The sequence below is a fragment of the Hyla sarda genome, unplaced genomic scaffold, assembly GCF_029499605.1.
Source record: "Hyla sarda isolate aHylSar1 unplaced genomic scaffold, aHylSar1.hap1 scaffold_679, whole genome shotgun sequence".
Lineage (NCBI taxonomy): Eukaryota > Metazoa > Chordata > Amphibia > Anura > Hylidae > Hyla > Hyla sarda.
Genome location: NW_026610696.1, coordinates 35,950 through 59,180, shown reverse-complemented (window position 1 = coordinate 59,180; position 23,231 = coordinate 35,950). Strand labels below are relative to the sequence as shown.

Here is a 23,231-nt window from a genome sequence, read left to right as displayed (position 1 = left end):
TTCCATATTCCGGTGACCCGTCTTGTCAAGCCACTCCGCATCTCCGCGGTCAACGGAGCCAGGTTGGACTGTACCATACGTTTCCGCACGGAGTCCCTTCTTATGAGCATCGGATCTCATCACGAGAGGATTGAACTTTTGGTCCTCCCCAATTGCACCTCGGAAATTCTCCTTGGACTTCCCTGGCTTCAACTTCATTCCCCAACCCTGGATTGGTCCACTGGGGAGATCAAGAGTTGGGGGTCCTCTTGTGCCAAGAACTGTCTAAAACCGGTTCCCAGTAACCCTTGCCGTAACTCTGTGGTTCCTCCTGTATCCGGTCCCCCTAAGGTCATTAAGGACTCTGCCTGCCACAGGAAATGCCCCTCCCCCCCTCCCAGGCAAGCTTCTGTGTCCCCTCATGGCCCTCGTCCTGGTGTCACACTGCCCCGTGCCAGGTCTCGCCCTCTGCCCTCTCTCCCCATTCCTACTCCTGCGGTTCTGCCTGCCGTTGAGGAATCCCTCCTTCCTTTCCCGGTGTCCTCATCCCAGGGGAGGCAGTTACCCGATAAAGAGAAGGGGAGACCTAAGGGGGGGGGTACTGTTACGCCTAGCGCTCCGGGTCCCCGCTCCTCCCCGGAGCGCTCACGGCGCCTTTCTCCCTGCAGCTCCCCGGTCAGCGCTGACCGGGAGCGCTGCCCTGTCATGGCCGTTGGGGATGCGATTCGCACAGCGGGACGCGCCCGCTCGCGAATCGCATCCCAGGTCACTTACCCGTTCCCGTCTCCTGCGGTCATGTGCTGGCGCGCGCGGCTCCGCTCTCTAGGGCGCGCGCGCGCCAGCTCCCTGAGACTTAAAGGGCCAGTGCACCAATGATTGGTGCCTGGCCCAATTAGCTTAATTGGTTCCCATCTGTTTCCTGGCTATATCTAGTCTCCTCCCTTGCACTTCCTTGCCGGATCTTGTTGCCCTAGAGCCTAGTGAAAGCGTTTTTGTGTGTTTATACCCTGTGTACCAGAACTTTGCTATCTCCCCTGACTACGAACCTTGCCGCCTGCCCCCGACCTTCTGCTACGTCCGACTTTGCTTCTGCCTACTCCCTTGTACCTCGCCTATCTTCAGCAGCCAGAGAGGTGAGCCGTTGCTAGTGGATACGACCTGGTCACTACCGCCGCAGCAAGACCATCCCGCTTTGCGGCGGGCTCTGGTGAAAACCTGTAGTGTCTTAGAACCGGTCCACTAGCACGGTCCTCGCTATCCCTCTCTGGCACAGAGGATCCACCTCCTGCCAGCCGGCATCGTGACAATACCACTGACATCACTAGGTGTAAACAACATCTCTCCTTTGCTGTGTATGTGACTATGGAGCTGTTTGGTGATGTCGTCTATTATGGCCTTCATAGAAGCAACAGGAGATTGTTGCATCCATCTAGAACCCTCAGAACTACAGTGCTATGATGTCACTCACTTCCACAGGCCTTGCAGAGTGTAAACAACAACAACCCAGCTTTGTTGTGTATGTAACCATAGGGATTTGTGATGTCACCTAGAACCTTCACAGCAGCGACAGCTTTATGAGGAGCATCAGCACTGCTCTGCCTGAGCAGAACCATCACCGCCATAGGTTGTCAAATAACCCGGGTTTAACCCACACAGGTAAGTCCAATGGGGTGCAGGCATGTCCTCTATGCTTACAGCTTCCCGTGGGTGTTGGTTTGATACCGTTTGGGGACAGCCAAGGAGGCATCTGCAGGCAACAAAGGTAGGTGTGTGCTTGTGTGTGTGTTTCCTATGCAGATCCTAAGCCCAGTGTCACATGCAAGTAGGAGGAGTAAGAAGGGTTCCTGGCAAATCCGGGTTATGGATTGCATTTAAAAAGGCCCCGTGGGAGTGCAATGGGCCCCTGTCTTGCTGCTTAGCAATAATGGTATGGGTTTAGGTTCTGCTGTGTGTACTGGTGGTTGACTGCCCCCCAGCCCAGAGTGTGCATGGAAAATTGTCTGGCAGCCTCCCTGACAGCAAGCAGTGATAGTGCCCATGAAGGGCACCTTGTTGGGCCCGCCCCTTTCACGGTTATCGCTTCTCGGCCTTTTGGCTAAGATCAAGTGTAGTATCTGTTCTTATCAGTTTAATATCTGATACGTCCCCTATCTGGGGACCATATATTAAATGGATTTTTGAGAACGGGGGCCGATTTCGAAGCTTGCTTCCGTCGCCCTATGCATTGACCCGATATGGCAGTATCTTCGGGTACAGTGCACCACCCCCTTACAGGGTTAAAAAGAAAGATTCCTACTTTCATTGCTACCTGCTTGCTGGCTAGCCAGCTAGCCAGCCCTGTGGGCCTTGCTGCTGCTGCAGCCAAAAAACAAAAGGTGGTGCTGCTGCTGCTTCTGCTGCTGCTTGTGTCTGGCCGCTGTTGGAGCGTCCAGGCACAGGACTTCTGCTGCTGCTGACTAAATGGCCTCCTTAATTGGATCATTTGAGTAGCCAGCACACCTGTGCAGGTAGGGCATGACATGATAGGCAGCTGCCTTGATAGCGGGTGGGTGCTGAATGTTCCTAATTGACAAAATAAGATTAATGCTTATGAAGAAATATAAAATCTCATCCCTTCCCCAATATCGCGCCACACCCCTACCCCTTAATTCCCTGGTTGAACTTGATGGACATATGTCTTTTTTCGACCGTACTAACTATGTAACTATGTAACATAACATGGGGGGGGGGGTCTCCTGGCTGTTCACACAGGTGTGTCATTGCTGTACATTGACCATGCATTGCTTCTGTGGTATTGCAAAGGCAAAGACAAATGCTTCCAGCCATCCATTGCACTAATGGATTGGTCATCAGCTGGCTGTCTATGTCCCGCATCAATATAGACCAAAGTACAGAGGGTTAGGCTATGCTATTGTGCACCTACCTGATGCATCAGAAGGTGCGAGGCCCTTGCTAAATTCTGTGCACAGACTTTGAGATCTATACTTTAGACTGTATCTAAACCTGCTCCAACATGGACTGACATTCTGGCCTACTTTCAGCCGATGCGACTTGTCTGTCGCTGAACAGTCGCTTTTTATGTATTCAGCACCTATGTATAATGTTGTAAAAATGCTCTAGAAGCTAAAGTCGCAGAAATGTCACACATATTTGGCCTGCAACTTTCTGTGCGACAAATTCAGACAGGAAAAATCAGTATAAATCCTTAGAAAATTATCCCCCAGTGTCTCCATCTGCTGGCGGTATTGAATAAGCATTGCTGCACTGATGGGGTATGCATTAGACGAAAAAAAAGAAGAAAAAGAAGAATAATACGCCCAGAAAAGAGGCGAAAAGGAGAAAAACGTAAAAAAACGTGAAAAAAAAGTAAGAGGAAGAGAAGGGAAAAAAAGGTGGAAATGGGTTTAAAAGTGATTTCGGCGGAGAAATATATATATATATATATATATATATATATATATATACGCGCACACACACACATATATATAAACGTATTCTCCGTTGAGATATTGCAGCCGCTGCTGTGTCCAGGCCCAGGGGCCTTAGCACTGTGCTGTGATGTCACTCAATACCACTGACATCACTAGGTGTAAACAACATCTCTCCTTTGCTGTGTATGTGACTATGGAGCTGTTTGGTGATGTCGTCTATTATGGCCTTCATAGAAGCAACAGGAGATTGTTGCATCCATCTAGAACCCTCAGAACTACAGTGCTATGATGTCACTCACTTCCACAGGCCTTGCAGAGTGTAAACAACAACAACCCAGCTTTGTTGTGTATGTAACCATAGGGATTTGTGATGTCACCTAGAACCTTCACAGCAGCGACAGCTTTATGAGGAGCATCAGCACTGCTCTGCCTGAGCAGAACCATCACCGCCATAGGTTGTCAAATAACCCGGGTTTAACCCACACAGGTAAGTCCAATGGGGTGCAGGCATGTCCTCTATGCTTACAGCTTCCCGTGGGTGTTGGTTTGATACCGTTTGTGGACAGCCAAGGAGGCATCTGCAGGCAACAAAGGTAGGTGTGTGCTTGTGTGTGTGTTTCCTATGCAGATCCTAAGCCCAGTGTCACATGCAAGTAGGAGGAGTAAGAAGGGTTCCTGGCAAATCCGGGTTATGGATTGCATTTAAAAAGGCCCCGTGGGAGTGCAATGGGCCCCTGTCTTGCTGCTTAGCAATAATGGTATGGGTTTAGGTTCTGCTGTGTGTACTGGTGGTTGACTGCCCCCCAGCCCAGAGTGTGCATGGAAAATTGTCTGGCAGCCTCCCTGACAGCAAGCAGTGATAGTGCCCATGAAGGGCACCTTGTTGGGCCCGCCCCTTTCACGGTTATCGCTTCTCGGCCTTTTGGCTAAGATCAAGTGTAGTATCTGTTCTTATCAGTTTAATATCTGATACGTCCCCTATCTGGGGACCATATATTAAATGGATTTTTGAGAACGGGGGCCGATTTCGAAGCTTGCTTCCGTCGCCCTATGCATTGACCCGATATGGCAGTATCTTCGGGTACAGTGCACCACCCCCTTACAGGGTTAAAAAGAAAGATTCCTACTTTCATTGCTACCTGCTTGCTGGCTAGCCAGCTAGCCAGCCCTGTGGGCCTTGCTGCTGCTGCAGCCAAAAAACAAAAGGTGGTGCTGCTGCTGCTTCTGCTGCTTCTGCTTCTGCTTGTGTCTGGCCGCTGTTGGAGCGTCCAGGCACAGGACTTCTGCTGCTGCTGACTAAATGGCCTCCTTAATTGGATCATTTAAATAGCCAGCACACCTGTGCAGGTAGGGCATGACATGATAGGCAGCTGCCTTGATAGCGGGTGGGTGCTGAATGTTCCTAATTGACAAAATAAGATTAATGCTTATGAAGAAATATAAAATCTCATCCCTTCCCCAATATCGCGCCACACCCCTACCCCTTAATTCCCTGGTTGAACTTGATGGACATATGTCTTTTTTCGACCGTACTAACTATGTAACTATGTAACATAACATGGGGGGGGGGGGGGGGGTCTCCTGGCTGTTCACACAGGTGTGTCATTGCTGTACATTGACCATGCATTGCTTCTGTGGTATTGCAAAGGCAAAGACAAATGCTTCCAGCCATCCATTGCACTAATGGATTGGTCATCAGCTGGCTGTCTATGTCCCGCATCAATATAGACCAAAGTACAGAGGGTTAGGCTATGCTATTGTGCACCTACCTGATGCATCAGAAGGTGCGAGGCCCTTGCTAAATTCTGTGCACAGACTTTGAGATCTATACTTTAGACTGTATCTAAACCTGCTCCAACATGGACTGACATTCTGGCCTACTTTCAGCCGATGCGACTTGTCTGTCGCTGAACAGTCGCTTTTTATGTATTCAGCACCTATGTATAATGTTGTAAAAATGCTCTAGAAGCTAAAGTCGCAGAAATGTCACACATATTTGGCCTGCAACTTTCTGTGCGACAAATTCAGACAGGAAAAATCAGTATAAATCCTTAGAAAATTATCCCCCAGTGTCTCCATCTGCTGGCGGTATTGAATAAGCATTGCTGCACTGATGGGGTATGCATTAGACGAAAAAAAAGAAGAAAAAGAAGAATAATACGCCCAGAAAAGAGGCGAAAAGGAGAAAAACGTAAAAAAACGTGAAAAAAAAGTAAGAGGAAGAGAAGGGAAAAAAAGGTGGAAATGGGTTTAAAAGTGATTTCGGCGGAGAAATATATATATATATATATATATATATATATATATATACGCGCACACACACACATATATATAAACGTATTCTCCGTTGAGATATTGCAGCCGCTGCTGTGTCCAGGCCCAGGAGCCTTAGCACTGTGCTGTGATGTCACTCAATACCACTGACATCACTAGGTGTAAACAACATCTCTCCTTTGCTGTGTATGTGACTATGGAGCTGTTTGGTGATGTCGTCTATTATGGCCTTCATAGAAGCAACAGGAGATTGTTGCATCCATCTAGAACCCTCAGAACTACAGTGCTATGATGTCACTCACTTCCACAGGCCTTGCAGAGTGTAAACAACAACAACCCAGCTTTGTTGTGTATGTAACCATAGGGATTTGTGATGTCACCTAGAACCTTCACAGCAGCGACAGCTTTATGAGGAGCATCAGCACTGCTCTGCCTGAGCAGAACCATCACCGCCATAGGTTGTCAAATAACCCGGGTTTAACCCACACAGGTAAGTCCAATGGGGTGCAGGCATGTCCTCTATGCTTACAGCTTCCCGTGGGTGTTGGTTTGATACCGTTTGGGGACAGCCAAGGAGGCATCTGCAGGCAACAAAGGTAGGTGTGTGCTTGTGTGTGTGTTTCCTATGCAGATCCTAAGCCCAGTGTCACATGCAAGTAGGAGGAGTAAGAAGGGTTCCTGGCAAATCCGGGTTATGGATTGCATTTAAAAAGGCCCCGTGGGAGTGCAATGGGCCCCTGTCTTGCTGCTTAGCAATAATGGTATGGGTTTAGGTTCTGCTGTGTGTACTGGTGGTTGACTGCCCCCCAGCCCAGAGTGTGCATGGAAAATTGTCTGGCAGCCTCCCTGACAGCAAGCAGTGATAGTGCCCATGAAGGGCACCTTGTTGGGCCCGCCCCTTTCACGGTTATCGCTTCTCGGCCTTTTGGCTAAGATCAAGTGTAGTATCTGTTCTTATCAGTTTAATATCTGATACGTCCCCTATCTGGGGACCATATATTAAATGGATTTTTGAGAACGGGGGCCGATTTCGAAGCTTGCTTCCGTCGCCCTATGCATTGACCCGATATGGCAGTATCTTCGGGTACAGTGCACCACCCCCTTACAGGGTTAAAAAGAAAGATTCCTACTTTCATTGCTACCTGCTTGCTGGCTAGCCAGCTAGCCAGCCCTGTGGGCCTTGCTGCTGCTGCAGCCAAAAAACAAAAGGTGGTGCTGCTGCTGCTTCTGCTGCTTCTGCTTCTGCTTGTGTCTGGCCGCTGTTGGAGCATCCAGGCACAGGACTTCTGCTGCTGCTGACTAAATGGCCTCCTTAATTGGATCATTTAAATAGCCAGCACACCTGTGCAGGTAGGGCATGACATGATAGGCAGCTGCCTTGATAGCGGGTGGGTGCTGAATGTTCCTAATTGACAAAATAAGATTAATGCTTATGAAGAAATATAAAATCTCATCCCTTCCCCAATATCGCGCCACACCCCTACCCCTTAATTCCCTGGTTGAACTTGATGGACATATGTCTTTTTTCGACCGTACTAACTATGTAACTATGTAACATAACATGGGGGGGGGGGGGTCTCCTGGCTGTTCACACAGGTGTGTCATTGCTGTACATTGACCATGCATTGCTTCTGTGGTATTGCAAAGGCAAAGACAAATGCTTCCAGCCATCCATTGCACTAATGGATTGGTCATCAGCTGGCTGTCTATGTCCCGCATCAATATAGACCAAAGTACAGAGGGTTAGGCTATGCTATTGTGCACCTACCTGATGCATCAGAAGGTGCGAGGCCCTTGCTAAATTCTGTGCACAGACTTTGAGATCTATACTTTAGACTGTATCTAAACCTGCTCCAACATGGACTGACATTCTGGCCTACTTTCAGCCGATGCGACTTGTCTGTCGCTGAACAGTCGCTTTTTATGTATTCAGCACCTATGTATAATGTTGTAAAAATGCTCTAGAAGCTAAAGTCGCAGAAATGTCACACATATTTGGCCTGCAACTTTCTGTGCGACAAATTCAGACAGGAAAAATCAGTATAAATCCTTAGAAAATTATCCCCCAGTGTCTCCATCTGCTGGCGGTATTGAATAAGCATTGCTGCACTGATGGGGTATGCATTAGACGAAAAAAAAAGAAGAAAAAGAAGAATAATACGCCCAGAAAAGAGGCGAAAAGGAGAAAAACGTAAAAAAACGTGAAAAAAAAGTAAGAGGAAGAGAAGGGAAAAAAAGGTGGAAATGGGTTTAAAAGTGATTTCGGCGGAGAAATATATATATATATATATATATATATATATATATATATATATATACGCGCACACACACACATATATATAAACGTATTCTCCGTTGAGATATTGCAGCCGCTGCTGTGTCCAGGCCCAGGAGCCTTAGCACTGTGCTGTGATGTCACTCAATACCACTGACATCACTAGGTGTAAACAACATCTCTCCTTTGCTGTGTATGTGACTATGGAGCTGTTTGGTGATGTCGTCTATTATGGCCTTCATAGAAGCAACAGGAGATTGTTGCATCCATCTAGAACCCTCAGAACTACAGTGCTATGATGTCACTCACTTCCACAGGCCTTGCAGAGTGTAAACAACAACAACCCAGCTTTGTTGTGTATGTAACCATAGGGATTTGTGATGTCACCTAGAACCTTCACAGCAGCGACAGCTTTATGAGGAGCATCAGCACTGCTCTGCCTGAGCAGAACCATCACCGCCATAGGTTGTCAAATAACCCGGGTTTAACCCACACAGGTAAGTCCAATGGGGTGCAGGCATGTCCTCTATGCTTACAGCTTCCCGTGGGTGTTGGTTTGATACCGTTTGGGGACAGCCAAGGAGGCATCTGCAGGCAACAAAGGTAGGTGTGTGCTTGTGTGTGTGTTTCCTATGCAGATCCTAAGCCCAGTGTCACATGCAAGTAGGAGGAGTAAGAAGGGTTCCTGGCAAATCCGGGTTATGGATTGCATTTAAAAAGGCCCCGTGGGAGTGCAATGGGCCCCTGTCTTGCTGCTTAGCAATAATGGTATGGGTTTAGGTTCTGCTGTGTGTACTGGTAGTTGACTGCCCCCCAGCCCAGAGTGTGCATGGAAAATTGTCTGGCAGCCTCCCTGACAGCAAGCAGTGATAGTGCCCATGAAGGGCACCTTGTTGGGCCCGCCCCTTTCACGGTTATCGCTTCTCGGCCTTTTGGCTAAGATCAAGTGTAGTATCTGTTCTTATCAGTTTAATATCTGATACGTCCCCTATCTGGGGACCATATATTAAATGGATTTTTGAGAACGGGGGCCGATTTCGAAGCTTGCTTCCGTCGCCCTATGCATTGACCCGATATGGCAGTATCTTCGGGTACAGTGCACCACCCCCTTACAGGGTTAAAAAGAAAGATTCCTACTTTCATTGCTACCTGCTTGCTGGCTAGCCAGCTAGCCAGCCCTGTGGGCCTTGCTGCTGCTGCAGCCAAAAAACAAAAGGTGGTGCTGCTGCTGCTTCTGCTGCTTCTGCTTCTGCTTGTGTCTGGCCGCTGTTGGAGCGTCCAGGCACAGGACTTCTGCTGCTGCTGATTAAATGGCCTCCTTAATTGGATCATTTGAGTAGCCAGCACACCTGTGCAGGTAGGGCATGACATGATAGGCAGCTGCCTTGATAGCGGGTGGGTGCTGAATGTTCCTAATTGACAAAATAAGATTAATGCTTATGAAGAAATATAAAATCTCATCCCTTCCCCAATATCGCGCCACACCCCTACCCCTTAATTCCCTGGTTGAACTTGATGGACATATGTCTTTTTTCGACCGTACTAACTATGTAACTATGTAACATAACATGGGGGGGGGGGGTCTCCTGGCTGTTCACACAGGTGTGTCATTGCTGTACATTGACCATGCATTGCTTCTGTGGTATTGCAAAGGCAAAGACAAATGCTTCCAGCCATCCATTGCACTAATGGATTGGTCATCAGCTGGCTGTCTATGTCCCGCATCAATATAGACCAAAGTACAGAGGGTTAGGCTATGCTATTGTGCACCTACCTGATGCATCAGAAGGTGCGAGGCCCTTGCTAAATTCTGTGCACAGACTTTGAGATCTATACTTTAGACTGTATCTAAACCTGCTCCAACATGGACTGACATTCTGGCCTACTTTCAGCCGATGCGACTTGTCTGTCGCTGAACAGTCGCTTTTTATGTATTCAGCACCTATGTATAATGTTGTAAAAATGCTCTAGAAGCTAAAGTCGCAGAAATGTCACACATATTTGGCCTGCAACTTTCTGTGCGACAAATTCAGACAGGAAAAATCAGTATAAATCCTTAGAAAATTATCCCCCAGTGTCTCCATCTGCTGGCGGTATTGAATAAGCATTGCTGCACTGATGGGGTATGCATTAGACGAAAAAAAAGAAGAAAAAGAAGAATAATACGCCCAGAAAAGAGGCGAAAAGGAGAAAAACGTAAAAAAACGTGAAAAAAAAGTAAGAGGAAGAGAAGGGAAAAAAAGGTGGAAATGGGTTTAAAAGTGATTTCGGCGGAGAAATATATATATATATATATATATATATATACGCGCACACACACACATATATATAAACGTATTCTCCGTTGAGATATTGCAGCCGCTGCTGTGTCCAGGCCCAGGAGCCTTAGCACTGTGCTGTGATGTCACTCAATACCACTGACATCACTAGGTGTAAACAACATCTCTCCTTTGCTGTGTATGTGACTATGGAGCTGTTTGGTGATGTCGTCTATTATGGCCTTCATAGAAGCAACAGGAGATTGTTGCATCCATCTAGAACCCTCAGAACTACAGTGCTATGATGTCACTCACTTCCACAGGCCTTGCAGAGTGTAAACAACAACAACCCAGCTTTGTTGTGTATGTAACCATAGGGATTTGTGATGTCACCTAGAACCTTCACAGCAGCGACAGCTTTATGAGGAGCATCAGCACTGCTCTGCCTGAGCAGAACCATCACCGCCATAGGTTGTCAAATAACCCGGGTTTAACCCACACAGGTAAGTCCAATGGGGTGCAGGCATGTCCTCTATGCTTACAGCTTCCCGTGGGTGTTGGTTTGATACCGTTTGGGGACAGCCAAGGAGGCATCTGCAGGCAACAAAGGTAGGTGTGTGCTTGTGTGTGTGTTTCCTATGCAGATCCTAAGCCCAGTGTCACATGCAAGTAGGAGGAGTAAGAAGGGTTCCTGGCAAATCCGGGTTATGGATTGCATTTAAAAAGGCCCCGTGGGAGTGCAATGGGCCCCTGTCTTGCTGCTTAGCAATAATGGTATGGGTTTAGGTTCTGCTGTGTGTACTGGTGGTTGACTGCCCCCCAGCCCAGAGTGTGCATGGAAAATTGTCTGGCAGCCTCCCTGACAGCAAGCAGTGATAGTGCCCATGAAGGGCACCTTGTTGGGCCCGCCCCTTTCACGGTTATCGCTTCTCGGCCTTTTGGCTAAGATCAAGTGTAGTATCTGTTCTTATCAGTTTAATATCTGATACGTCCCCTATCTGGGGACCATATATTAAATGGATTTTTGAGAACGGGGGCCGATTTCGAAGCTTGCTTCCGTCGCCCTATGCATTGACCCGATATGGCAGTATCTTCGGGTACAGTGCACCACCCCCTTACAGGGTTAAAAAGAAAGATTCCTACTTTCATTGCTACCTGCTTGCTGGCTAGCCAGCTAGCCAGCCCTGTGGGCCTTGCTGCTGCTGCAGCCAAAAAACAAAAGGTGCTGCTGCTGCTGCTTCTGCTGCTTCTGCTTCTGCTTGTGTCTGGCCGCTGTTGGAGCGTCCAGGCACAGGACTTCTGCTGCTGCTGACTAAATGGCCTCCTTAATTGGATCATTTAAATAGCCAGCACACCTGTGCAGGTAGGGCATGACATGATAGGCAGCTGCCTTGATAGCGGGTGGGTGCTGAATGTTCCTAATTGACAAAATAAGATTAATGCTTATGAAGAAATATAAAATCTCATCCCTTCCCCAATATCGCGCCACACCCCTACCCCTTAATTCCCTGGTTGAACTTGATGGACATATGTCTTTTTTCGACCGTACTAACTATGTAACTATGTAACATAACATGGGGGGGGGGGGGGGGTCTCCTGGCTGTTCACACAGGTGTGTCATTGCTGTACATTGACCATGCATTGCTTCTGTGGTATTGCAAAGGCAAAGACAAATGCTTCCAGCCATCCATTGCACTAATGGATTGGTCATCAGCTGGCTGTCTATGTCCCGCATCAATATAGACCAAAGTACAGAGGGTTAGGCTATGCTATTGTGCACGTACCTGATGCATCAGAAGGTGCGAGGCCCTTGCTAAATTCTGTGCACAGACTTTGAGATCTATACTTTAGACTGTATCTAAACCTGCTCCAACATGGACTGACATTCTGGCCTACTTTCAGCCGATGCGACTTGTCTGTCGCTGAACAGTCGCTTTTTATGTATTCAGCACCTATGTATAATGTTGTAAAAATGCTCTAGAAGCTAAAGTCGCAGAAATGTCACACATATTTGGCCTGCAACTTTCTGTGCGACAAATTCAGACAGGAAAAATCAGTATAAATCCTTAGAAAATTATCCCCCAGTGTCTCCATCTGCTGGCGGTATTGAATAAGCATTGCTGCACTGATGGGGTATGCATTAGACGAAGAAAAAGAAGAAAAAGAAGAATAATACGCCCAGAAAAGAGGCGAAAAGGAGAAAAACGTAAAAAAACGTGAAAAAAAAGTAAGAGGAAGAGAAGGGAAAAAAAGGTGGAAATGGGTTTAAAAGTGATTTCGGCGGAGAAATATATATATATATATATATATATATATATATACGCGCACACACACACATATATATAAACGTATTCTCCGTTGAGATATTGCAGCCGCTGCTGTGTCCAGGCCCAGGAGCCTTAGCACTGTGCTGTGATGTCACTCAATACCACTGACATCACTAGGTGTAAACAACATCTCTCCTTTGCTGTGTATGTGACTATGGAGCTGTTTGGTGATGTCGTCTATTATGGCCTTCATAGAAGCAACAGGAGATTGTTGCATCCATCTAGAACCCTCAGAACTACAGTGCTATGATGTCACTCACTTCCACAGGCCTTGCAGAGTGTAAACAACAACAACCCAGCTTTGTTGTATATGTAACCATAGGGATTTGTGATGTCACCTAGAACCTTCACAGCAGCGACAGCTTTATGAGGAGCATCAGCACTGCTCTGCCTGAGCAGAACCATCACCGCCATAGGTTGTCAAATAACCCGGGTTTAACCCACACAGGTAAGTCCAATGGGGTGCAGGCATGTCCTCTATGCTTACAGCTTCCCGTGGGTGTTGGTTTGATACCGTTTGGGGACAGCCAAGGAGGCATCTGCAGGCAACAAAGGTAGGTGTGTGCTTGTGTGTGTGTTTCCTATGCAGATCCTAAGCCCAGTGTCACATGCAAGTAGGAGGAGTAAGAAGGGTTCCTGGCAAATCCGGGTTATGGATTGCATTTAAAAAGGCCCCGTGGGAGTGCAATGGGCCCCTGTCTTGCTGCTTAGCAATAATGGTATGGGTTTAGGTTCTGCTGTGTGTACTGGTGGTTGACTGCCCCCCAGCCCAGAGTGTGCATGGAAAATTGTCTGGCAGCCTCCCTGACAGCAAGCAGTGATAGTGCCCATGAAGGGCACCTTGTTGGGCCCGCCCCTTTCACGGTTATCGCTTCTCGGCCTTTTGGCTAAGATCAAGTGTAGTATCTGTTCTTATCAGTTTAATATCTGATACGTCCCCTATCTGGGGACCATATATTAAATGGATTTTTGAGAACGGGGGCCGATTTCGAAGCTTGCTTCCGTCGCCCTATGCATTGACCCGATATGGCAGTATCTTCGGGTACAGTGCACCACCCCCTTACAGGGTTAAAAAGAAAGATTCCTACTTTCATTGCTACCTGCTTGCTGGCTAGCCAGCTAGCCAGCCCTGTGGGCCTTGCTGCTGCTGCAGCCAAAAAACAAAAGGTGGTGCTGCTGATGCTTCTGCTGCTTCTGCTTCTGCTTGTGTCTGGCCGCTGTTGGAGCGTCCAGGCACAGGACTTCTGCTGCTGCTGACTAAATGGCCTCATTAATTGGATCATTTGAGTAGCCAGCACACCTGTGCAGGTAGGGCATGACATGATAGGCAGCTGCCTTGATAGCGGGTGGGTGCTGAATGTTCCTAATTGACAAAATAAGATTAATGCTTATGAAGAAATATAAAATCTCATCCCTTCCCCAATATCGCGCCACACCCCTACCCCTTAATTCCCTGGTTGAACTTGATGGACATATGTCTTTTTTCGACCGTACTAACTATGTAACTATGTAACATAACATGGGGGGGGGGGGGGGGGGTCTCCTGGCTGTTCACACAGGTGTGTCATTGCTGTACATTGACCATGCATTGCTTCTGTGGTATTGCAAAGGCAAAGACAAATGCTTCCAGCCATCCATTGCACTAATGGATTGGTCATCAGCTGGCTGTCTATGTCCCGCATCAATATAGACCAAAGTACAGAGGGTTAGGCTATGCTATTGTGCACCTACCTGATGCATCAGAAGGTGCGAGGCCCTTGCTAAATTCTGTGCACAGACTTTGAGATCTATACTTTAGACTGTATCTAAACCTGCTCCAACATGGACTGACATTCTGGCCTACTTTCAGCCGATGCGACTTGTCTGTCGCTGAGCAGTCGCTTTTTATGTATTCAGCACCTATGTATAATGTTGTAAAAATGCTCTAGAAGCTAAAGTCGCAGAAATGTCACACATATTTGGCCTGCAACTTTCTGTGCGACAAATTCAGACAGGAAAAATCAGTATAAATCCTTAGAAAATTATCCCCCAGTGTCTCCATCTGCTGGCGGTATTGAATAAGCATTGCTGCACTGATGGGGTATGCATTAGACGAAAAAAAAGAAGAAAAAGAAGAATAATACGCCCAGAAAAGAGGCGAAAAGGAGAAAAACGTAAAAAAACGTGAAAAAAAAGTAAGAGGAAGAGAAGGGAAAAAAAGGTGGAAATGGGTTTAAAAGTGATTTCGGCGGAGAAATATATATATATATATATATATATATATATATATATATATATATACGCGCACACACACACATATATATAAACGTATTCTCCGTTGAGATATTGCAGCCGCTGCTGTGTCCAGGCCCAGGAGCCTTAGCACTGTGCTGTGATGTCACTCAATACCACTGACATCACTAGGTGTAAACAACATCTCTCCTTTGCTGTGTATGTGACTATGGAGCTGTTTGGTGATGTCGTCTATTATGGCCTTCATAGAAGCAACAGGAGATTGTTGCATCCATCTAGAACCCTCAGAACTACAGTGCTATGATGTCACTCACTTCCACAGGCCTTGCAGAGTGTAAACAACAACAACCCAGCTTTGTTGTATATGTAACCATAGGGATTTGTGATGTCACCTAGAACCTTCACAGCAGCGACAGCTTTATGAGGAGCATCAGCACTGCTCTGCCTGAGCAGAACCATCACCGCCATAGGTTGTCAAATAACCCGGGTTTAACCCACACAGGTAAGTCCAATGGGGTGCAGGCATGTCCTCTATGCTTACAGCTTCCCGTGGGTGTTGGTTTGATACCGTTTGGGGACAGCCAAGGAGGCATCTGCAGGCAACAAAGGTAGGTGTGTGCTTGTGTGTGTGTTTCCTATGCAGATCCTAAGCCCAGTGTCACATGCAAGTAGGAGGAGTAAGAAGGGTTCCTGGCAAATCCGGGTTATGGATTGCATTTAAAAAGGCCCCGTGGGAGTGCAATGGGCCCCTGTCTTGCTGCTTAGCAATAATGGTATGGGTTTAGGTTCTGCTGTGTGTACTGGTGGTTGACTGCCCCCCAGCCCAGAGTGTGCATGGAAAATTGTCTGGCAGCCTCCCTGACAGCAAGCAGTGATAGTGCCCATGAAGGGCACCTTGTTGGGCCCGCCCCTTTCACGGTTATCGCTTCTCGGCCTTTTGGCTAAGATCAAGTGTAGTATCTGTTCTTATCAGTTTAATATCTGATACGTCCCCTATCTGGGGACCATATATTAAATGGATTTTTGAGAACGGGGGCCGATTTCGAAGCTTGCTTCCGTCGCCCTATGCATTGACCCGATATGGCAGTATCTTCGGGTACAGTGCACCACCCCCTTACAGGGTTAAAAAGAAAGATTCCTACTTTCATTGCTACCTGCTTGCTGGCTAGCCAGCTAGCCAGCCCTGTGGGCCTTGCTGCTGCTGCAGCCAAAAAACAAAAGGTGGTGCTGCTGCTGCTTCTGCTGCTTCTGCTTCTGCTTGTGTCTGGCCGCTGTTGGAGCGTCCAGGCACAGGACTTCTGCTGCTGCTGATTAAATGGCCTCCTTAATTGGATCATTTGAGTAGCCAGCACACCTGTGCAGGTAGGGCATGACATGATAGGCAGCTGCCTTGATAGCGGGTGGGTGCTGAATGTTCCTAATTGACAAAATAAGATTAATGCTTATGAAGAAATATAAAATCTCATCCCTTCCCCAATATCGCGCCACACCCCTACCCCTTAATTCCCTGGTTGAACTTGATGGACATATGTCTTTTTTCGACCGTACTAACTATGTAACTATGTAACATAACATGGGGGGGGGGGGTCTCCTGGCTGTTCACACAGGTGTGTCATTGCTGTACATTGACCATGCATTGCTTCTGTGGTATTGCAAAGGCAAAGACAAATGCTTCCAGCCATCCATTGCACTAATGGATTGGTCATCAGCTGGCTGTCTATGTCCCGCATCAATATAGACCAAAGTACAGAGGGTTAGGCTATGCTATTGTGCACCTACCTGATGCATCAGAAGGTGCGAGGCCCTTGCTAAATTCTGTGCACAGACTTTGAGATCTATACTTTAGACTGTATCTAAACCTGCTCCAACATGGACTGACATTCTGGCCTACTTTCAGCCGATGCGACTTGTCTGTCGCTGAACAGTCGCTTTTTATGTATTCAGCACCTATGTATAATGTTGTAAAAATGCTCTAGAAGCTAAAGTCGCAGAAATGTCACACATATTTGGCCTGCAACTTTCTGTGCGACAAATTCAGACAGGAAAAATCAGTATAAATCCTTAGAAAATTATCCCCCAGTGTCTCCATCTGCTGGCGGTATTGAATAAGCATTGCTGCACTGATGGGGTATGCATTAGACGAAAAAAAAGAAGAAAAAGAAGAATAATACGCCCAGAAAAGAGGCGAAAAGGAGAAAAACGTAAAAAAACGTGAAAAAAAAGTAAGAGGAAGAGAAGGGAAAAAAAGGTGGAAATGGGTTTAAAAGTGATTTCGGCGGAGAAATATATATATATATATATATATATATATATATATATATATATATATATACGCGCACACACACACATATATATAAACGTATTCTCCGTTGAGATATTGCAGCCGCTGCTGTGTCCAGGCCCAGGAGCCTTAGCACTGTGCTGTGATGTCACTCAATACCACTGACATCACTAGGTGTAAACAACATCTCTCCTTTGCTGTGTATGTGACTATGGAGCTGTTTGGTGATGTCGTCTATTATGGCCTTCATAGAAGCAACAGGAGATTGTTGCATCCATCTAGAACCCTCAGAACTACAGTGCTATGATGTCACTCACTTCCACAGGCCTTGCAGAGTGTAAACAACAACAACCCAGCTTTGTTGTGTATGTAACCATAGGGATTTGTGATGTCACCTAGAACCTTCACAGCAGCGACAGCTTTATGAGGAGCATCAGCACTGCTCTGCCTGAGCAGAACCATCACCGCCATAGGTTGTCAAATAACCCGGGTTTAACCCACACAGGTAAGTCCAATGGGGTGCAGGCATGTCCTCTATGCTTACAGCTTCCCGTGGGTGTTGGTTTGATACCGTTTGGGGACAGCCAAGGAGGCATCTGCAGGCAACAAAGGTAGGTGTGTGCTTGTGTGTGTGTTTCCTATGCAGATCCTAAGCCCAGTGTCACATGCAAGTAGGAGGAGTAAGAAGGGTTCCTGGCAAATCCGGGTTATGGATTGCATTTAAAAAGGCCCCGTGGGAGTGCAATGGGCCCCTGTCTTGCTGCTTAGCAATAATGGTATGGGTTTAGGTTCTGCTGTGTGTACTGGTGGTTGACTGCCCCCCAGCCCAGAGTGTGCATGGAAAATTGTCTGGCAGCCTCCCTGACAGCAAGCAGTGATAGTGCCCATGAAGGGCACCTTGTTGGGCCCGCCCCTTTCACGGTTATCGCTTCTCGGCCTTTTGGCTAAGATCAAGTGTAGTATCTGTTCTTATCAGTTTAATATCTGATACGTCCCCTATCTGGGGACCATATATTAAATGGATTTTTGAGAACGGGGGCCGATTTCGAAGCTTGCTTCCGTCGCCCTATGCATTGACCCGATATGGCAGTATCTTCGGGTACAGTGCACCACCCCCTTACAGGGTTAAAAAGAAAGATTCCTACTTTCATTGCTACCTGCTTGCTGGCTAGCCAGCTAGCCAGCCCTGTGGGCCTTGCTGCTGCTGCAGCCAAAAAACAAAAGGTGGTGCTGCTGCTGCTTCTGCTGCTTCTGCTTCTGCTTGTGTCTGGCCGCTGTTGGAGCGTCCAGGCACAGGACTTCTGCTGCTGCTGACTAAATGGCCTCCTTAATTGGATCATTTGAGTAGCCAGCACACCTGTGCAGGTAGGGCATGACATGATAGGCAGCTGCCTTGATAGCGGGTGGGTGCTGAATGTTCCTAATTGACAAAATAAGATTAATGCTTATGAAGAAATATAAAATCTCATCCCTTCCCCAATATCGCGCCACACCCCTACCCCTTAATTCCCTGGTTGAACTTGATGGACATATGTCTTTTTTCGACCGTACTAACTATGTAACTATGTAACATAACATGGGGGGGGGGGGGGGGGTCTCCTGGCTGTTCACACAGGTGTGTCATTGCTGTACATTGACCATGCATTGCTTCTGTGGTATTGCAAAGGCAAAGACAAATGCTTCCAGCCATCCATTGCACTAATGGATTGGTCATCAGCTGGCTGTCTATGTCCCGCATCAATATAGACCAAAGTACAGAGGGTTAGGCTATGCTATTGTGCACCTACCTGATGCATCAGAAGGTGCGAGGCCCTTGCTAAATTCTGTGCACAGACTTTGAGATCTATACTTTAGACTGTATCTAAACCTGCTCCAACATGGACTGACATTCTGGCCTACTTTCAGCCGATGCGACTTGTCTGTCGCTGAACAGTCGCTTTTTATGTATTCAGCACCTATGTATAATGTTGTAAAAATGCTCTAGAAGCTAAAGTCGCAGAAATGTCACACATATTTGGCCTGCAACTTTCTGTGCGACAAATTCAGACAGGAAAAATCAGTATAAATCCTTAGAAAATTATCCCCCAGTGTCTCCATCTGCTGGCGGTATTGAATAAGCATTGCTGCACTGATGGGGTATGCATTAGACGAAAAAAAAGAAGAAAAAGAAGAATAATACGCCCAGAAAAGAGGCGAAAAGGAGAAAAACGTAAAAAAAACGTGAAAAAAAAGTAAGAGGAAGAGAAGGGAAAAAAAGGTGGAAATGGGTTTAAAAGTGATTTCGGCGGAGAAATATATATATATATATATATATATATATATATATATATATACGCGCACACACACACATATATATAAACGTATTCTCCGTTGAGATATTGCAGCCGCTGCTGTGTCCAGGCCCAGGAGCCTTAGCACTGTGCTGTGATGTCACTCAATACCACTGACATCACTAGGTGTAAACAACATCTCTCCTTTGCTGTGTATGTGACTATGGAGCTGTTTGGTGATGTTGTCTATTATGGCCTTCATAGAAGCAACAGGAGATTGTTGCATCCATCTAGAACCCTCAGAACTACAGTGCTATGATGTCACTCACTTCCACAGGCCTTGCAGAGTGTAAACAACAACAACCCAGCTTTGTTGTGTATGTAACCATAGGGATTTGTGATGTCACCTAGAACCTTCACAGCAGCGACAGCTTTATGAGGAGCATCAGCACTGCTCTGCCTGAGCAGAACCATCACCGCCATAGGTTGTCAAATAACCCGGGTTTAACCCACACAGGTAAGTCCAATGGGGTGCAGGCATGTCCTCTATGCTTACAGCTTCCCGTGGGTGTTGGTTTGATACCGTTTGGGGACAGCCAAGGAGGCATCTGCAGGCAACAAAGGTAGGTGTGTGCTTGTGTGTGTGTTTCCTATGCAGATCCTAAGCCCAGTGTCACATGCAAGTGGGAGGAGTAAGAAGGGTTCCTGGCAAATCCGGGTTATGGATTGCATTTAAAAAGGCCCCGTGGGAGTGCAATGGGCCCCTGTCTTGCTGCTTAGCAATAATGGTATGGGTTTAGGTTCTGCTGTGTGTACTGGTGGTTGACTGCCCCCCAGCCCAGAGTGTGCATGGAAAATTGTCTGGCAGCCTCCCTGACAGCAAGCAGTGATAGTGCCCATGAAGGGCACCTTGTTGGGCCCGCCCCTTTCACGGTTATCGCTTCTCGGCCTTTTGGCTAAGATCAAGTGTAGTATCTGTTCTTATCAGTTTAATATCTGATACGTCCCCTATCTGGGGACCATATATTAAATGGATTTTTGAGAACGGGGGCCGATTTCGAAGCTTGCTTCCGTCGCCCTATGCATTGACCCGATATGGCAGTATCTTCGGGTACAGTGCACCACCCCCTTACAGGGTTAAAAAGAAAGATTCCTACTTTCATTGCTACCTGCTTGCTGGCTAGCCAGCTAGCCAGCCCTGTGGGCCTTGCTGCTGCTGCAGCCAAAAAACAAAAGGTGGTGCTGCTGCTGCTTCTGCTGCTTCTGCTGCTTCTGCTTCTGCTTGTGTCTGGCCGCTGTTGGAGCGTCCAGGCACAGGACTTCTGCTGCTGCTGACTAAATGGCCTCCTTAATTGGATCATTTGAGTAGCCAGCACACCTGTGCAGGTACGGCATGACATGATAGGCAGCTGCCTTGATAGCGGGTGGGTGCTGAATGTTCCTAATTGACAAAATAAGATTAATGCTTATGAAGAAATATAAAATCTCATCCCTTCCCCAATATCGCGCCACACCCCTACCCCTTAATTCCCTGGTTGAACTTGATGGACATATGTCTTTTTTCGACCGTACTAACTATGTAACTATGTAACATAACATGGGGGGGGGGGGGGGGTCTCCTGGCTGTTCACACAGGTGTGTCATTGCTGTACATTGACCATGCATTGCTTCTGTGGTATTGCAAAGGCAAAGACAAATGCTTCCAGCCATCCATTGCACTAATGGATTGGTCATCAGCTGGCTGTCTATGTCCCGCATCAATATAGACCAAAGTACAGAGGGTTAGGCTATGCTATTGTGCACCTACCTGATGCATCAGAAGGTGCGAGGCCCTTGCTAAATTCTGTGCACAGACTTTGAGATCTATACTTTAGACTGTATCTAAACCTGCTCCAACATGGACTGACATTCTGGCCTACTTTCAGCCGATGCGACTTGTCTGTCGCTGAACAGTCGCTTTTTATGTATTCAGCACCTATGTATAATGTTGTAAAAATGCTCTAGAAGCTAAAGTCGCAGAAATGTCACACATATTTGGCCTGCAACTTTCTGTGCGACAAATTCAGACAGGAAAAATCAGTATAAATCCTTAGAAAATTATCCCCCAGTGTCTCCATCTGCTGGCGGTATTGAATAAGCATTGCTGCACTGATGGGGTATGCATTAGACGAAAAAAAAGAAGAAAAAGAAGAATAATACGCCCAGAAAAGAGGCGAAAAGGAGAAAAACGTAAAAAAACGTGAAAAAAAAGTAAGAGGAAGAGAAGGGAAAAAAAGGTGGAAATGGGTTTAAAAGTGATTTCGGCGGAGAAATATATATATATATATATATATATATATATATATATATATATATACGTGCACACACACACATATATATAAACGTATTCTCCGTTGAGATATTGCAGCCGCTGCTGTGTCCAGGCCCAGGAGCCTTAGCACTGTGCTGTGATGTCACTCAATACCACTGACATCACTAGGTGTAAACAACATCTCTCCTTTGCTGTGTATGTGACTATGGAGCTGTTTGGTGATGTTGTCTATTATGGCCTTCATAGAAGCAACAGGAGATTGTTGCATCCATCTAGAACCCTCAGAACTACAGTGCTATGATGTCACTCACTTCCACGGCCTTGCAGAGTGTAAACAACAACAACCCAGCTTTGTTGTGTATGTAACCATAGGGATTTGTGATGTCACCTAGAACCTTCACAGCAGCGACAGCTTTATGAGGAGCATCAGCACTGCTCTGCCTGAGCAGAACCATCACCGCCATAGGTTGTCAAATAACCCGGGTTTAACCCACACAGGTAAGTCCAATGGGGTGCAGGCATGTCCTCTATGCTTACAGCTTCCCGTGGGTGTTGGTTTGATACCGTTTGGGGACAGCCAAGGAGGCATCTGCAGGCAACAAAGGTAGGTGTGTGCTTGTGTGTGTGTTTCCTATGCAGATCCTAAGCCCAGTGTCACATGCAAGTAGGAGGAGTAAGAAGGGTTCCTGGCAAATCCGGGTTATGGATTGCATTTAAAAAGGCCCCGTGGGAGTGCAATGGGCCCCTGTCTTGCTGCTTAGCAATAATGGTATGGGTTTAGGTTCTGCTGTGTGTACTGGTGGTTGACTGCCCCCCAGCCCAGAGTGTGCATGGAAAATTGTCTGGCAGCCTCCCTGACAGCAAGCAGTGATAGTGCCCATGAAGGGCACCTTGTTGGGCCCGCCCCTTTCACGGTTATCGCTTCTCGGCCTTTTGGCTAAGATCAAGTGTAGTATCTGTTCTTATCAGTTTAATATCTGATACGTCCCCTATCTGGGGACCATATATTAAATGGATTTTTGAGAACGGGGGCCGATTTCGAAGCTTGCTTCCGTCGCCCTATGCATTGACCCGATATGGCAGTATCTTCGGGTACAGTGCACCACCCCCTTACAGGGTTAAAAAGAAAGATTCCTACTTTCATTGCTACCTGCTTGCTGGCTAGCCAGCTAGCCAGCCCTGTGGGCCTTGCTGCTGCTGCAGCCAAAAAACAAAAGGTGGTGCTGCTTCTGCTGCTTCTGCTTCTGCTTGTGTCTGGCCGCTGTTGGAGCGTCCAGGCACAGGACTTCTGCTGCTGCTGACTAAATGGCCTCCTTAATTGGATCATTTGAGTAGCCAGCACACCTGTGCAGGTAGGGCATGACATGATAGGCAGCTGCCTTGATAGCGGGTGGGTGCTGAATGTTCCTAATTGACAAAATAAGATTAATGCTTATGAAGAAATATAAAATCTCATCCCTTCCCCAATATCGCGCCACACCCCTACCCCTTAATTCCCTGGTTGAACTTGATGGACATATGTCTTTTTTCGACCGTACTAACTATGTAACTATGTAACATAACATGGGGGGGGGGGGGTCTCCTGGCTGTTCA

At 47.0% G+C, this 23,231-nt stretch overlaps 10 non-coding genes across 10 annotated transcripts; all 10 read left to right on the top strand.

Annotated features, from left to right (window-relative positions):
• Positions 1 to 2,054: 2,054 nt before the first annotated feature.
• Positions 2,055 to 2,245, top strand: LOC130343397 (U2 spliceosomal RNA). Its single transcript, XR_008882731.1, has one exon. It is a non-coding gene; the product is annotated as a U2 spliceosomal RNA (small nuclear RNA).
• Positions 2,246 to 4,316: 2,071 nt separating this feature from the next.
• LOC130343396 (U2 spliceosomal RNA) lies at positions 4,317 to 4,507 on the top strand. Its single transcript, XR_008882730.1, has one exon. It is a non-coding gene; the product is annotated as a U2 spliceosomal RNA (small nuclear RNA).
• Positions 4,508 to 6,593: 2,086 nt separating this feature from the next.
• On the top strand, positions 6,594 to 6,784 carry LOC130343395 (U2 spliceosomal RNA). The gene has a single exon (XR_008882729.1). It is a non-coding gene; the product is annotated as a U2 spliceosomal RNA (small nuclear RNA).
• A 2,091-nt stretch (positions 6,785 to 8,875) lies between these two features.
• Positions 8,876 to 9,066, top strand: LOC130343394 (U2 spliceosomal RNA). The gene has a single exon (XR_008882728.1). It is a non-coding gene; the product is annotated as a U2 spliceosomal RNA (small nuclear RNA).
• Positions 9,067 to 11,139: 2,073 nt separating this feature from the next.
• On the top strand, positions 11,140 to 11,330 carry LOC130343393 (U2 spliceosomal RNA). The gene has a single exon (XR_008882727.1). It is a non-coding gene; the product is annotated as a U2 spliceosomal RNA (small nuclear RNA).
• Positions 11,331 to 13,411: 2,081 nt separating this feature from the next.
• Positions 13,412 to 13,602, top strand: LOC130343392 (U2 spliceosomal RNA). The gene has a single exon (XR_008882726.1). It is a non-coding gene; the product is annotated as a U2 spliceosomal RNA (small nuclear RNA).
• Positions 13,603 to 15,697: 2,095 nt separating this feature from the next.
• On the top strand, positions 15,698 to 15,888 carry LOC130343391 (U2 spliceosomal RNA). Its single transcript, XR_008882725.1, has one exon. It is a non-coding gene; the product is annotated as a U2 spliceosomal RNA (small nuclear RNA).
• Positions 15,889 to 17,981: 2,093 nt separating this feature from the next.
• LOC130343389 (U2 spliceosomal RNA) lies at positions 17,982 to 18,172 on the top strand. Its single transcript, XR_008882723.1, has one exon. It is a non-coding gene; the product is annotated as a U2 spliceosomal RNA (small nuclear RNA).
• A 2,091-nt stretch (positions 18,173 to 20,263) lies between these two features.
• Positions 20,264 to 20,454, top strand: LOC130343388 (U2 spliceosomal RNA). Its single transcript, XR_008882722.1, has one exon. It is a non-coding gene; the product is annotated as a U2 spliceosomal RNA (small nuclear RNA).
• A 2,101-nt stretch (positions 20,455 to 22,555) lies between these two features.
• Positions 22,556 to 22,746, top strand: LOC130343386 (U2 spliceosomal RNA). Its single transcript, XR_008882721.1, has one exon. It is a non-coding gene; the product is annotated as a U2 spliceosomal RNA (small nuclear RNA).
• The last annotated feature ends 485 nt before the right edge of the window (positions 22,747 to 23,231 follow it).